General features: G+C 50.9%; 2 protein-coding genes across 7 annotated transcripts in view; one reads left to right on the forward strand and one right to left on the reverse strand.

The window, feature by feature from the left end:
• The window catches only part of LOC126579588 (Ca(2+)/calmodulin-responsive adenylate cyclase), a 25,020-nt gene extending 12,068 nt beyond the window's left edge, over positions 1-12,952 (reverse strand). For 2 of the 5 annotated variants that reach the window (XM_050243024.1, XM_050243019.1), the window contains exons 1-2: positions 12,755-12,878; positions 10,677-11,194 (exon numbers count right to left, since the gene is read on the reverse strand). The gene's annotated coding sequence lies outside the window, so the exon portion shown is untranslated. The other 3 variants (XM_050243021.1, XM_050243022.1, XM_050243020.1) reach the window with 3 other exon arrangements.
• A 1,005-nt stretch (positions 12,953-13,957) lies between these two features.
• LOC126579850 (uncharacterized) overlaps positions 13,958-15,000 on the forward strand; it is a 3,961-nt gene continuing 2,918 nt past the window's right edge. For both annotated transcript variants that reach the window (XM_050243501.1, XM_050243502.1), the window contains exons 1-2: positions 13,958-14,106; positions 14,164-15,000. The exon at positions 14,164-15,000 is cut by the window's right edge and continues 89 nt beyond it. The gene's annotated coding sequence lies outside the window, so the exon portion shown is untranslated. The remainder of the gene's footprint in view (positions 14,107-14,163) is intronic.

A 15,000-nucleotide genomic window follows, 5' to 3' on the forward strand; every position in this document is an offset into this window, starting at 1 on the left:
CCGTAGACTCTCCTGGAGAGCAGAGAGAGGAGAGAGCACCGAAGAAGGGTGGCGTCGATCCCCCCCCCCCCACGCGGCCGACCTTTTGGCGAATCCCGCGAGCCTTCGAGCCGCGTCTAATCGGCGAAACCACTCCAGACCAGCCCCCTTTTTTCCCACTCGTCACTGACGTGCACGCAACGCGTCGGAGGTCCCTGGAAAGTTGCTTCCGATAGTACTCTCCAGTAGGGGAACCAGTTTGGAGCTAGCGCTTTGGCACAGAGACGCAGACAGAGCGTACGGGAACCGTAGGGACACCTGCCCTGTTCCCCTCCCGAAGCAAACCTAAACGGAAGCTGCTGCAATCCATCGAGCCAGTAGCGGCCAGCCGGGGTTTTTCGAATGCGTTGCCTCCTGTTGACCTACTGCTGCTACTGTTGGATGAGGACATATCGGTAGCACGGGGCAAGAGAGAGAGAGAGAGAGAGAGAGCGGGAGACGAGACCGACGGCCGAAAAACAACTTGGTTGAGCAACTGTGTCACACCGTGTGCGCACCGCACGCACCGCACCATCGGGGTCAACGGTATTAAAATATGCGTCGCGCGTGTGTTGGCGTCGATGGATGGGGCTGGCATGTTAAAAAAAAAAACAAATATGTATACATATATTTCTGGAGCCGAAGAAACATATTGACCATCCTAATGCGTGTCAGTAGTCTCGATTCAGCCAGAACCGTTCCGTGGTCGTGGTCCAAACCCGCATAACTGTCGCGAGCAGTGAGCTCATGGAGATGATGCGTGATGGTTTGATCCCTAGGCCCCTGTCTCGAACTCTCTCCAAGAGTGATCGCATCCCAATAGTGTAAAAGTTGTTTTTTTTTTGCTGGTAGAATCGTAAAATGCATCACTTTTTCGAGTTTAAAAATAAAAAAAATATAATATAATAAGAAATGGATGCACGTTAGAAGCTGATTGTAATTTTTTGCAGGATAGAAGTAGTTTTCAGGATCAAGACAGGCGTAGATTGTGCCCGTTGACTGAGACATATTTAAAAAAAAAAAACATAATGTGGCCCAAAAAAAGATATCGAAAGCATTCCTATCGTGCGCCGAGCTTCACCGGTTCACCCGTAGCCACGATCCGCTGTTGCGAGCATTGCGTAGATGCAGTGTGGTGGGGCTGTCGCAAAAGTTTCAGACAGAGCCAACACAGTGGTCTGGATCTACTCGGTCCGCACTCGAACATGACCGTAGATCGGTCGAAATAGACTATCCCGAAAAAGAAACAGGGCTCATCTAGGGACCGCCCCGGGGGGCTGCCCGGGTGCACAAGCGAGCGATCAAACGCGGCGCCGATCCGATATATAGATACCAGACCTCCGGCGCGGTGTGTAATGATGGCGGGCGGATTAGTGACCAGTTTTTGGGGTGGAATGCTACAACAACACCAGGCGGCCATAGATAAACTTCCTGTTTTCTAGAAGCAAAAAAAAAACTTAGATGAAGCACGATAGGTGGGAAACAGATGAGCAGGAGCAAGGGCAAGATGTAAACAGATTGCCTGCACGATGACGGACACGTCAACGGACCCGCCGAACTCGTCATCATCATCGTGTGTTTTTGGAGAAGTTCGTCGGCGTCGGTGGGCGCGATCGTTTCGCTTCTCTCCGCACCCCTTCAAAAAAAAAAAACAAAAAAAAAAAGGAAGGTCAACTACGCGAGGGCACGCGTAAGAAGTCGTGAGGTGAGCGGTGTCGGACGGGGCCGTGATTAGCATAAGGCCTTCCCCCCAACTCAAGAAGCGCGTGGTGCGAGGCGTGGCGTGTAGTAATCTGGTTTCGTGGTGTTTTATTGTTGTTGTTGTTGCTCGGCGTCAGCAAGGCTGCACGTTGCTGGTGCACGACAACGAAGCGGATCAGAGCGAACGAAAAACCATATTTCACCGCTCGAGCGAGCGTCGCTGTGTGTTAGCTCTCTTGTCCCTCTTGTCTCGCTGACGAATTGAAACCCCCCCCCCCCCCCTCCGCCCGGGTGCGGGAAGGGAAAGGGGGTTTAGAGTCCGGCAGAAGGTCCACCAAATGTGTCGATTTGTATGCACCACGGCACCATATGAGAATACGAACGATGACGACGATGATGATGATGACCTGCATCAGAGACATCGTCCGTTTTTTTTTTTTTACCCGGCGGTGGTTTGGGTGGACAACAAGTTTTACACAACCGAGCGCGCCCACAAACCAAACGAAAAGAAAAGGACACAGCTCAATCTCTGGAATTCTTTCTCATTTTTTCTAGGATTACATACACTTTCCCCCTAGATTCTTGTAGTCCGGACAAGTGGTAGATTATCCGGATGTGTGGTTCTCGTTTTGGAGCCCACAATGGTGGGACGAGACGGGACGGGTCTCTCTCTCTCTCCCGCTATGCATCGTTGGCGTTTGTTTGTTTCTTCGCGACATTCAAATTCAATCCTCCCCCTCTTCCAGCCATACACTCCTGACATCACACAGTGTCGACACTGTATCGTTGGGGTCCGATCGCGCACCGCTCGTCGTCAGTGGCGATCCAGCCATCCATCATCAATGACTTTACTTGTTCTCTCTCTCTCTCTCTCTCTCTCTCTCTCTCTCTCTCTCTCTCTCTCTCTCTCTCTCGGTGCCCTCGCGCCCTACCACGCCGGTATGGCGTGGCAGAATACTCATTCCCTGAAGGCTGAAGTGGGGAGCAACAGGAGAAGGAAGAGTGGAAGAGGTCTTCATTTGCGCACTTCGCTCAACAACGACGACGACGACGACGACGACGGTTTCGCCTTCTTATGCAAACTCCCCATCCGAAGCAGCAGCAGCTGACAGGCGAAATGAAAACACTTGTCAACGTCAAAACCAAACGCACGCACGCAACCACACATACACACTCGGGATGGTTGGGGGGGTGGTTGATCGATCCCGATAGCGCGGCGAGGGAGGAGTAGCAGCAGCAGCAGCAGCTTATTGAAACACAATCCGTCTCCATTGTCTCCTTGGCTCCTGCTGGGATGGCGGCGAATGCGCGTCCGCGATGATATAACCGCGGACCCCTTCCGTGACATCCACCCCCGTCCGCGGCGGGTTGTCTCTGTTGTCTGAATGAAGCGCGGACTTCGGCTTTGCCAAAGGCCAAATGTGGGCATCCATTAAGGGAGGGAAGGGCCGTAAATAGAACCGGCAGCCCCGTTGGAATTGACGCGCTGCCGATTCTAAGATCCGATTGCGGATCTCTGTTTCTCTTTCGTTCTTTTTCTTCTCTTTCTTTCTGTCTAACCATGCGTCCACACTGTCTAGAATCTATTCCCTAGAATTAATCGGGTTTTTTTTCCTATTTCTAGACGCAGGTGTGCACGCAGGGAGAGGTCACCATTGGCCAGACCATCTCGTGACACACCACTTTCAACTCCATCCATCACCACAAAGAATTCTGCACATTATCCTGATCGTAATCGACGTTACAATCAGTAGCAGAAAGAGAAGAAGAAGAAGAAGAAGAAGAAGAAATTAAACGGTGGCTACAACCGAAGGATTGGGCACAATGGGCACATGCCCAGGGCTCCGCGCTGGGCGCTGGGACCCCAAATCCCTGCGGGTTTGCAACAAAGTTTGCTAGTTTGCCTGAAAAATAAAAATTGCAAACTAAGGGAAAAATGTATTTGCTTCATGTTACAAGATTAGATACAATTTGCACAAGCCCTGGACGAGGGCCCTGAACACACTCCTGACAGGACACTCCCTGGAAGGGGAACCAGCTGCTGCTGCTGCTGCTGCTGTTGCTGCTACTACTATTCGTTCTGGAGAATGGAAACGCTTTCCCAGCGGCACCCACTTTTTTTCGCCTCGATAGAGGGGCGCGGAGAGAAAATTCTTGGGAGAAGGTGATGATGTCGGTGGGCGGTGGGATTATCAAAAAATAACCTCCCAATCTGCCTCCAGGGTTGTCAGCTTTATTTTTTTTTTTTTATCGCAATCCTCACTCAACTCAACATTCCAAAAATCACTCAACAGAGAAAATCGCGATCCCCCCTCCTCGCAATCCACCATCCGTTCATCCACCTTTAACCCACTCTCCCACCCCTTCCTTCCTTATCACTTATTTTCCACCACGCGAGCTGCTCGCGTTGGCGTTAATTCTATCTGACTTCTCCCGCAAGGGGGGGGGGGGGGGGAAACGTCCTGTGGAGCTCGCTCTCTCTCTCTCTGGCTCCAAAAACCCCCCTCCCCCTTGCTCCTCTTTTTGGTACGTCCCTCAAAATAAACCAAAACGGTAACGTCGGATAACGTCGGAGCACAGGACAGCACGGAGCTCCACGACGCTCGACAGCGAATTGGGTCTTGGAAATTCACGCGTGTTTTTCGCAGCCACATTCCCTGCTTCCGTTCCCGTCCCACCAGCGCCGCACCGCCCCGGTGTTCCGGTGATTGCTTGCTGCCATCGGGCTGGCTGGCTGGCTGGCTGGCTGGCTAAAAATATAAATATCTATATCCTCAAGGTCCCCGCCACCCCATCCCCCGTGTCCCATGGCACAGCTCTCGTCCCCGCCAACAGCACCTGGTGAAAGGTAGCGAGAAGCGACGGAAGCACTTGGACTACATGGGTTGTTGGCAAAAAGGCAACCTCCGATCCGGGCGGAACCATTCGCACGCACGCACGCACTTCAAAGGAGCGGCCTATGTTGCAGTAGCGCAGCGCATAATGCAGGCAGGCGTAGCAGATGATATGATGGTGGCGCACGACCGACCGACAACGCCACCATTCGGTGCCGGCAATTGGCGGCCGCACACTCCAGAGCACCGAGACAGCCGAGACGCACGGTATTAAAATAGATCCGGTCAGCCGGTGTGCCGGGACAGGCGACGGCGCAAGCGACTCGGCAGCATCAAACGATGATGCCCCGCCGCCCCCCGGCCACCGCACAGCGTATACAGCGTAAATAGTTCGTTCGACTGTCCCCAAAAATCGAAGCAAAACTGACAAAGTTACAGATTTTTCAAAATCCGCGTTTCATACAAGGGCTCCAAGGCAGCTCGCTACTTTGAAGAGCGTTTCCCAAATCTAATAATAATAATATCTACTGGTCCGATCGATTCGAAATTTTTATCACATAATCTATGCACTCTTTGCCAGGTAGCCCCGTCGAGATTTTATAAAAATTGTTGATACTTTTTTTTAAAAACAAATCTTTGAAAATAGTGTTTTTAGGCAAATTCGCAAAAAAACGTCACAGTTCCCACTTCAAAAGTCTGCAAAAAATCGAAAAATTGGAATATCAACAAAAACTCGACGGGGCTACCTAGATAAACTTATAATCTTTCTAACGAGTATCGATTTGTATTATTCTGGTGACCGATCACGCAGCTACGATGGGCACCGGAAAAAGTACCTTTTCGCAGACGCACCTTCATAAATGGGATGCCAAGGATGAAGTTTTTAAATCAATGTTCCCCAAAACAAAACTAAATATTCTTGAAAAGTTGTAGTTTAATATGCCATTCACTTGAAAAAATAAAGTTGATTGGTCGACGTCACAATAAATCGTCAAATATTATCCTTTTTTTGGACAGAAATTACCGAAGCCCCCCCTTAATCCTGGGTTATTGAAGCATTTTTTTTTCAGCTTGCATATCGCCGCAAAAGGCGAGACCTTCTTCTTCTTCCTGTGCAAATGCACGCAGTTACACGCAATTACAGCATTAAAAAGGGGAAAAGATGGAGCAATGAAGGTGGGAAACATTAGAAAACTTTCCTCGCTTCTTCCCTGTGACTTTCATGTGTTTGCCCCTCTCAGGAACATTTGGAGACACAAAAGATCCAACAGTGATGCTGAAGGTGAAACCCAATTTGCGATGCAATTGGCTACAAATACGATCTACGCCTTTCATCTCCGTGGAAGGAATCAAAAAGCTGCATATCCGCTGGGAAAAAAATGTTTCTGAATCAGGAGATTGTGTAGAAAAATATAACAAAAAATCTTTTTGCTTTAAAACTTAAAATAAATTTGCAAAAAATAAACAACGGCAGTTTATATTTGATCCACACACCCTCCGAGAGAGAGAGAACAAAAAAAAAACCGGAATAACGCTCTTCGCTGGTAGTCTCTCCGTGCGCAATTCTTGCGCAAGGTTTTGCACAACTGCAACTGCAACTGCAACGCATCCTCTGCCATCCTGGCACATGTGTCGCAGCAACAGCATCGCACGAATGCTTCCCACATCTGGATCCCATTAACCCCGAAATTAAACGTTCCGAACGATCCGGCACAAGCACCCTGCGACGAGTTGCCAGCGCTCGCTACGCCGCTGTGCACCCGGCAATACACGATTAACGGTGTCACCGGTGATGATGATGATGATGATGATGATGGCGGCGATGACGTTGACGTTGGTGAGGGAGAAGAGAGGGTATGATCGTCCTGGCTGAATGACATTTGCCATTTCCGGTGGAAATGCACTCTATATTTTTAGCAACATCAGCAGCAGCAGCAGCAGCGTAACCGTCACGAATCGCCGGCGCCAGGCTAATGGGGAGGGGGGGGGGGGGGGTGGCAGCGGTTCTCTCATGGGAGGGTAATCGTGATTTGTGCGCCCCCAACCCCGTGCCACTGCATTCCCTGCGCGTGGGAGAAGTTAAGTTTGCGGCCAACGTTCGGTCCCGTCTTCCATACTCACTCGCGAAATGAGTGAGCGCACATTGACTGCATTCTTGGTGCTGCTGCTGTTGTCTGTCCAGAGTACCAGAGTACACACGTACCGTAATAATGCCACAACCAACGAAATGGAATGCACTTTACACTGGATGGACATGGATGGATGGACCATAGGGGACAATTTTATGGTCCATCATACTCCACACGCGTTTCTGTTGAAGCTGAGTGACCGACGCATTAGTAGCGCTCGATCACAGCTCGATCGAGTAGCCCTGATGATGGTGTCGTCCTGTCGCACCCGAGAATGATGCGCGCCCTGGGACAGCACTATCTCAACCATTACTGGATCGGTTTCAAATGTCCTCAAATGACTGCACACTAATGGACGCTGGATGGATCCCGTTTTATTATTTCCAGCTCAGTATCAGCGAAAGAACATATTAGTGACAACCATTTCGATGCACTCTTTACCCTTTATTGGATCCAATTACTTCTAAAGATCGACAATGTTCGACGCAACAAAAGATGCCATCAAGCGCTCTGAACGGACGGGTACGGACTTTATTGTTTTATTGCCATGGGGGTAGGCATTGAGATTTCGCTTTCGAAAACAAAACACAAAAATCACCACGCGATCCCCGGGGGAGGGTCAAGATCATCACACCAGCAGCAGCAGCAGCAGCAGCAGCAGGATATGAAAGGTGGTTCCGGTTACCGTACCTTACCGAGCTGCTCCATGGCAAGGTTGCAGGCGTATGAAGAACGTTTTCGAAGCGGTAGCTGAATTATGATTATGGCATAAGAGGTCAAACATTTAATTTAGGGAGGGGGGACTAAGGTATTTAATTTGTTTAGTGGCATATATTTTATACATTTTTCCATGAATGCTAACCCTCTCAAGAGTATTATGTGCAATTTTTGGATCAATCGAAGAAAAACTAACAAAGTTATAGATTTTTTTCCTCAAAGTCGGTGCCCATCGTACCGCAAAAACTACTACCTATCATTATCTGTGCACTATTTTCCTGGTAGTCGCCTTTGCGTTTTCATGGTGATATTTTTTTAAATAATTATGAAAAAATCATTTTGAAGACAAACAATCGTAGAAGCATTACTTTTTCGACTTTAAAATCCTTCCAAAAATCGGAAAATTGGAAAATCAAGAAAAACTCAACGATGCTACCATGGAGAAACTTATAATCTAACAAAAACAAAATACTGATTTGTATATTTTAGATAAACCCGGTACGTGGCTGCGATGGACACCGGCAAGACTATTTATTCGAAGACACGGCTTCCTAAATTTGATACCTTTGATGAAAAGGAGAGTTTATGAATTTCCCAAAAATGGAACCAAATATTCTTGAACAGTTGTAGTTTAATATGACAATCATTTGAACAAATTTAAGTTGAAGTTGGTTTGTTCACAACAAATCGTCGAAAATTAGCTTTTCTTCGAGCTGAGTTCACCTTAACGGCTTGCTAAGTGACTGCTGGCACTTGGAAAAAGGCATCCAGGCGACCACCGGCCACCATTATCTCACACCAGACCACCGGACAACGGATTGGTTGCCAGCTGCTGACACCACCGCAACAGATAGTTAATAACAAACCAAAAAAAAAAATCCATCAACAAGAACGGAACCGTCGCGGACCAGCGTTTCGCATCCTTCCTCCCCCTATTCTCTTCCATTTGTTGCGTTCCTGATGGCGTTCCTGCCTGTGCTAAAAGTATTTTAAAAATAGCGAAAAATAGCAGTCCCGTTCCATCATCGAGCGAGAAAATGGAAGCGAATGAGGGTGGTGCCGAGCGCTTATGAGTATCAATCGTTGCCTGTTGATGTTGTTGTTGTTGTTGTTGTTGCTGCTGGTGGTGCTGCATCTCGTCTCGCACCGAATTCCAATCGCACATCGGCAGATAAATCATTATTGAACCAATCAGTCCACTTGACGCTGTGGATCGCCGCAGCATGGCCCCACGGGGCGATAAAGTAGAAACGCGAGTGTACATACACACCAGGTAGGTGACGCGAACCCGGAGAGTTGTGAGGTGGGTGGTATCGTTACAGTTATTCGTTGTCCTTTCTGTCGCTTTGTTTTGTTGCGAAGCACTTTGCCTTGGGCACATCATCCCATGAGGATCCATCCATCCATCCATCCATTATGTGACATCCTGGTTTCTATTTTTGTTACCAACCCATCCCATCCCATCCAGCCATCTATCAACCGCAAACAGCCAATAGCTTCACGCGGAAGGCCCGGAACGCCGGAGCGCCGGAAGCGTGACGCCAGAGTGAAGCGGGGTCAGGCCGTTGGTTGGCGTAATTAACGCCACCGCGTGTGGAAGGCGCCCAGGCGTCCAACAAACGTCGCGTTCGCTCGTCGCTCCCCCCTTTCTCCCCCTTTTTTTTTGTCCGGCTTATCGCGTCAGCAGCGAGCGAGCGAGCGAGCGAGCGGCCGACCGAGGTCAAGGTGTGGAATGGGCTCCGAGTGAAACCGAGGGAAAATGACGCTTCTGTCTCATCTCATCGCTTTCGAACTCTCCATCGATCGACCGCTGTCCGCCTTGCGGTGCGTGGGGATCATTCGCTAATGTACAGCAGCATGGATCGCTCACGCTCACCGCGCGGCTTTAGCGATGATGGGCGCAAAGATGGGTTTCAAGCCAAGCCGTTGGCGAGGCGGCATGGCAATCCCATTAGCTATGCCCAGTAACGGACCGGAGGGCTCACGACCTTGGCGCGCGCGCACACTCACACGTAAAAGGGTCATCCCTCCTCTCGCTAGTGCTAAATGGCTCACAGCCGGATGCAGTCACCAGCGCACATGCCGGGAGGTGGGGGGTGGTGCGGGGTGGGAGCGGATGGCTCGCAATCACGTGTGTCTAGTGTGCCTTCGCGTGGGTGCTGTGCGGCTTATCGGGCCAGGACCGTCCCTCAGTCTTCCGCAACAGTTTGCAATTGTCCAGTTATCCTTCTCCTCTTGCTGCGTGTTGAACTCCCGGGAGGCTACGGAACACAAGATGAATGAACATGAGAGGAAGGGTCAAATGTCATGCAGTGGACGAGCGGAAACAAGCGGAAATAACCAGCCAATAAACTGGGAACTGCTGGTGCCGCTGCTGCTGCTGCTGCTGCTGCTGCCGTTGCTGAGACACTTGTTTGAGAACATTTTAATTAGATCTGCGATCAACGCACAGGGAAAACGTTTTTCCACAGCTGGGCAGCTAAGCCACTAAGCGTGTAAGCGTGCGAGCTGACGGTGAGGAGAGTTTATGAAGCGTCGTGGTGCCCAGCGTGATGATGATGAGGAAGCTAGCCTGGGATTTGTTTACAGGGTTGTTTTTCGTTCTCGTTTATCGGGTTTTGATCGGGAGATCCGGGTGACCACAGTGACCGCACGACACAAACGATCGAATTTGCCTCTACCTGGCACCAAGGCACCGACGATACCGGATTTAGCAAATGCTCCATGGTCAAATCGTTTGGTTTTTGGCCTGTACAAGTTTTCGAAAGCTTCGATTTGATTAAAAAAAATTTTGCGTTTGTAAAACACAAACGATTTGGTGCGTTTGTAAAAAAAAACAAATACTAAATCGTTAACTAGATCATCGGCTCTGGTGAATAAGGAAATCATTTCACGCAGAACTCGAATAGCTCGAGAACAGCTGCAGGAGACCCGGAGGGCCTAAGGGCCCATGGTGGTACCACCCCGCTCCTGCCAGCCCTGCGGTCGGGCTCTGTTTAGCTTCTCGCCTCGAGTCCACACGGCTGGGATCGGAATGGGATCGCCGGTAATAACATTGCACGCGCCGGGATAACGTGCTGCCAGGCCAGGCCAGACATCAAAAACCGTTCGCGCCGACATTCCGGCGGCTTTCCCAAACCAGACGACGGCGGGTTCTGTGCTGCGCTGCGAGGATAAACAAAAACCGTGAGGGCTGGAATGTTTATCGAACGCCTCAAAATACAGAGCGCGCGCGCGCACACACTTCGATGATTCCTTGGATGGATTCCTTCCTTACCTTACCAAATCCGGACCGCTGCCGCTGGTTGTTGTTCGTCGTCGACAGTAGTTGCTGGAGGAGACTGGCCTCGACGGTTGAATGTTGCAGGCGCACCCGAATAATGTACGGGGCGCCCTCTCCCACTCCTGCCGTGTGCCGTTTCCTCCCGTCGATTGATTGATCGGTTACCGTGTGTGTCCTTCCGACGACGGCGTCAGCTCAGGCGCACACACACACAAAAAAACACACACCAAACACACCAAAATACAGACACGCACTCGCAACTCGAAACACTAACACTTACTTCCTGGTGGGGGCGGTCACAGAGGTCTCTGCGCCACTGTAATCATAACGACCGTACACAGCACCGCACCGATGCTTTACCAGCGAACGTTTGACCGTGCCAGGGTACCGGACAGTTGCGGACGACACGGCCCTAGCGCACAGCACGGCACCCCATGCAGCATTGTGCTGGAACACTGGAGCTATCACTCGACGATACTGTCGTTTGTTGGTTGGTAATGCGACCTGGACCACTAAGATGCATCCGAAGGATATAGGAGGGTTAGCTAATCTTTCACTGAACTATGATGAACCGGCGGAACACCGGAACGGTACCTATCCGGCCACTCCTGGTCCACATCAAACCGAAAAGACCTAATCCTTTCCCAGACCGCATCGGAGAGCACTGGCCGGCGTGCTAAACGCGGTCTCTGCGGTCAAACGTGTGCACTATTGCATAATAGTTTACCCCCGAAGCCCGCTACCTCCGCCAGGATGGCTCGGGGCAGCAAGGATCAAAACATTGCCACCGAAAACAGGAGGCACGGGGCCTGTCAACCAGCCACACCAGAGTAGTGTCAACAGCCGTCCGGCGCAGTGGCCACCGCCTGGTACGCCGTCCAGCCCCGGCCACCGTTTGACGTTTGGGGCACGTGCTCCAGAGCTCCTCGAGCACCGCAAGGACTCGTTGGTGTCAAGAAAGCGCCGGAACATTGCAGCTAACCGAGCGGACGCAGGTGAAGGAACGTCACGAACGGGTGGGGGGGGGGGGGGGGGAGCACGTGGCGTTCGCTATTGCATTCGTCGTTGAAGTCTATTCCTTCTGGTCACCCTCGCCACAGCCGGTGGCGGTGTGTTTGCGCAAGTAACCATGCCATGCACGTACAGTAGCGAAGCGACAAAATCTAAAAAAAAACCAGAACCAAAAAAAAAAGGGTGACCCAGGCCCACACCAAGGACCCCAGGATAGAGAGAAAGAACCAGAGAGGTCACAGGACAGCGCAACACCTATATCGCCAATCCTAGCTGAACGGAACGATGTAAACAATGGGACAAAGTGATAAAAAATCAACTCTTCCGCACATATAATAGCATCTTCAGTGTGCCAGTGACCATAATTCTTCTTTTGGGTTGGCCCCACCCGACGATCGAGGGGTGAGAATGGTTGGAAAGGGGGTGGTGGGATGCGACTGTTGATTGTTGGTGGTCTGACGACCAGCAGCGTTGATTGTAGACCCACTGTAAAGCACAACACCACAAACACGGACACGAAACAACCTCGGAATCGCACTACTCCGATTGATCCTGATGCCCGGAGTTTCGGGATACGGACGAAATGCACTGATTGCGCGGGACCACCACAGCAACCACTGTCGGACGTCAACTCCGCGGTGCGACGCGACCTGCCCGCCTGGTCTGCTCGCCATGCGTCTTGTGTCTTGTGTACTTCTCGTGCGAAGCAAAGCGACTGTAGGTGGCCGCTAAGAGATCCGGCTCTGGGCTGCCTGGGGTGGCTTCATCGCTGTTGTGGCAAACGAAGGAATGATCCACGGACCGCGGTTTGACGGCCTAAACCACCAAGGAGCTGATGGGCGTTGGGGGCCCATTATTCCCCCATGATTGGGATGATGTTTTGTGTTTCAGGGGGATGGGGAGGGGGGGGGGGGGCTTGTCACAACCGCCAACCCGACCCGGCTGGAGAATGCCGACCGCCAATCCAATACAGCATGAAGCACCAGGCACCGACTGTCCTTATAGCGAGAACCAGGCAGAGCACAAGAAGACTCTCGTCAGCAGAACCCACGGGAACGTACATTCCAGGCACGGGGCTCGTTACGGCAACGCAACGCGGTTGACAGTTTCTTCACGGCTCGCGTATCGCCGTTATGCACCTTCACACGCGCTCTGGTACTGCTGCTCGTCGTTACCGCTGCACCAACCTCTACACCAAGCACTGCTGCTGTGTGCGCAGCATGAATGTGTGCTAGGCGCCACCGTTTAGGGTCGTCGCCTGATCTTTTTTTTTTACAATTTGACAGTTTTCATGACAGCTAGATTCCACCGTCCCAGTGAGCAGTGGAAAACCAGTTGGTAAAACTGCCCTCGGAAGATTTCTTATAGTTATCTTTTTCATCGGGCCACAATATTTAAGCGTAAATTAAGCTATTAAGGAAGGGACAGGGAGGTGCATTTTTACATTAAAGGTTTGGTTATAATTTTAGAAGTGTTTCCCATCCCCCTCTTCCCCTGTTCCTAATACCTTAATTTAGGGATTTAAATTGTGATGGAAAAGAGAAACGCAGCAAATCGTCCAGGGGGTGAAGGGGGTAGTTCTACAGTTTTACCACCAAATTGTTCGCTGGGAAGACGGAAACCGCTATTTTCAAGATTTCGAAATTCACCGATATCCTTAGCAAGTGCTTCAACGTAGTCTAGGACACATTAAATATGATCACGCATGTATTGATCAATATTATTCGGCATGTGTAGGCCGCTTCAAATCGGTAGGCGTCTGTCGATAGAACATACGCAGTTTCCCTTTGGCTGCTAGCAAAGTCCTTGCGGTTTGTGAATTTGAACTACCGGTCATCAACCCACTTGATGGCGTCCTATGTTCAAATTTCTTGAACATCATGAACTGCCCTCTGTGCCTTTCAATAGCTGTAAATAAATGCTCCACAACACATAAAAAAAAAAACAAAATAAGGCATTCATCAAACATTTCAGAGTAAAACCGCGACTCCATGTTGGGCGCTACTAGCAGAGCAACAGCTTCCGCTCGGTAGTCCTAGCTCGGTTGTTTACTACCAGCAGCTGATTATGGCGACCTAGCTCTTCCCTACCATGGACACCAACAACACATAACACAATCAACGCAGCGCAATAGCAGTGTAGTAGTAGTAACGCGAGGGAAATGCATGCGGCTCGTCACGCTCTTATCGCGGTTCAGGTGCGACGCTGAGACCGATGATGACGCCAGCAGCCACAACCCAGGCTGGTTCCTATCCAACTACCACTCCCCCATATGCGTCCTCCAAACTTCTACCAACAAGAGAGGAGTTGTCGCGCGTGGTGATGTAATTTGTGTTAAACCACCTAGCGAGGAAACACAACGAAGAGCACACGACACAGTGAATCTCCATTTCGCGCATGCTCTTGCCGCCAGGTTCGTCCACCTGCTCACACTACTTCTCTCGTACTATATCTTTCTCTTTCCCTCCAGTGTATTCGCTATTACGGTGCGGAGGACAAGGTGGCCCCAACGACGAGCAGTCCAGCGGAGGCCAGCGCACCAGTAGCCTACCCGACCGTGCAGTTCAACCGTGCGTACGTGCGTGCGTGCGTGCGTGCAGATCCGGTGATCCGGGTGATGACCAGCAGCATAACCCACTCCTCGGGCAGCCAGACCATCTGATTTTCTAGCTGGTGTTCCCGCCGTGTGACGTACCTACAAACCGCTCGCCTGCTTCGCCTGCGTTGCTAGCAGCCACCGCTAGCTGGCAAACGACGAACGCTCCCCTTATCTCCTCTCCCACCTCACCTGCCTCTCTGCTATCCTGTTCAACTCATCGCCTCCTTCGATTGGTTCTACTGCTAATCAACTGGTTTGAGAAGAGGGCTCTCCTAGTTAGCTGCTGCTACGGGGAGACGCTGTTTAGTGTTATAGCGAAAAAAAAAATCGTTGGTTTGGTGTGAGCAGAGCGCAATACTCGACGGGGAGCAGCCAGCGACCAGCGGACGTGCGGGGATTTAGCAAAGGGTAGGGGTAGCAGCAGCTGTATTCTTGCACATAACCCGGAAGGATCTACTAAACCGCACACATACACACGCGGCCGCGCACCTACACAGAAAGACATGCAGACACTATCAACCGCATCCTCTGTGCCGCGAAATGGTGCCTACGAGGCGGTCTACTAGCAGATCTGGTCCTCCGATCCATCCTCCAAGTGTTTAACCCGTTAAAGTTCGCTGGTGCAAAGTTCTCCTCTTTTCCCCGCACTGCGACCCTTGTGCATCGACACAAAATTGCAACGGAGCAGGCTATCCAAGCTAGTCCAGC

Source organism: Anopheles aquasalis, chromosome Y (genome assembly GCF_943734665.1).
Source record: "Anopheles aquasalis chromosome Y, idAnoAquaMG_Q_19, whole genome shotgun sequence".
Lineage (NCBI taxonomy): Eukaryota > Metazoa > Arthropoda > Insecta > Diptera > Culicidae > Anopheles > Anopheles aquasalis.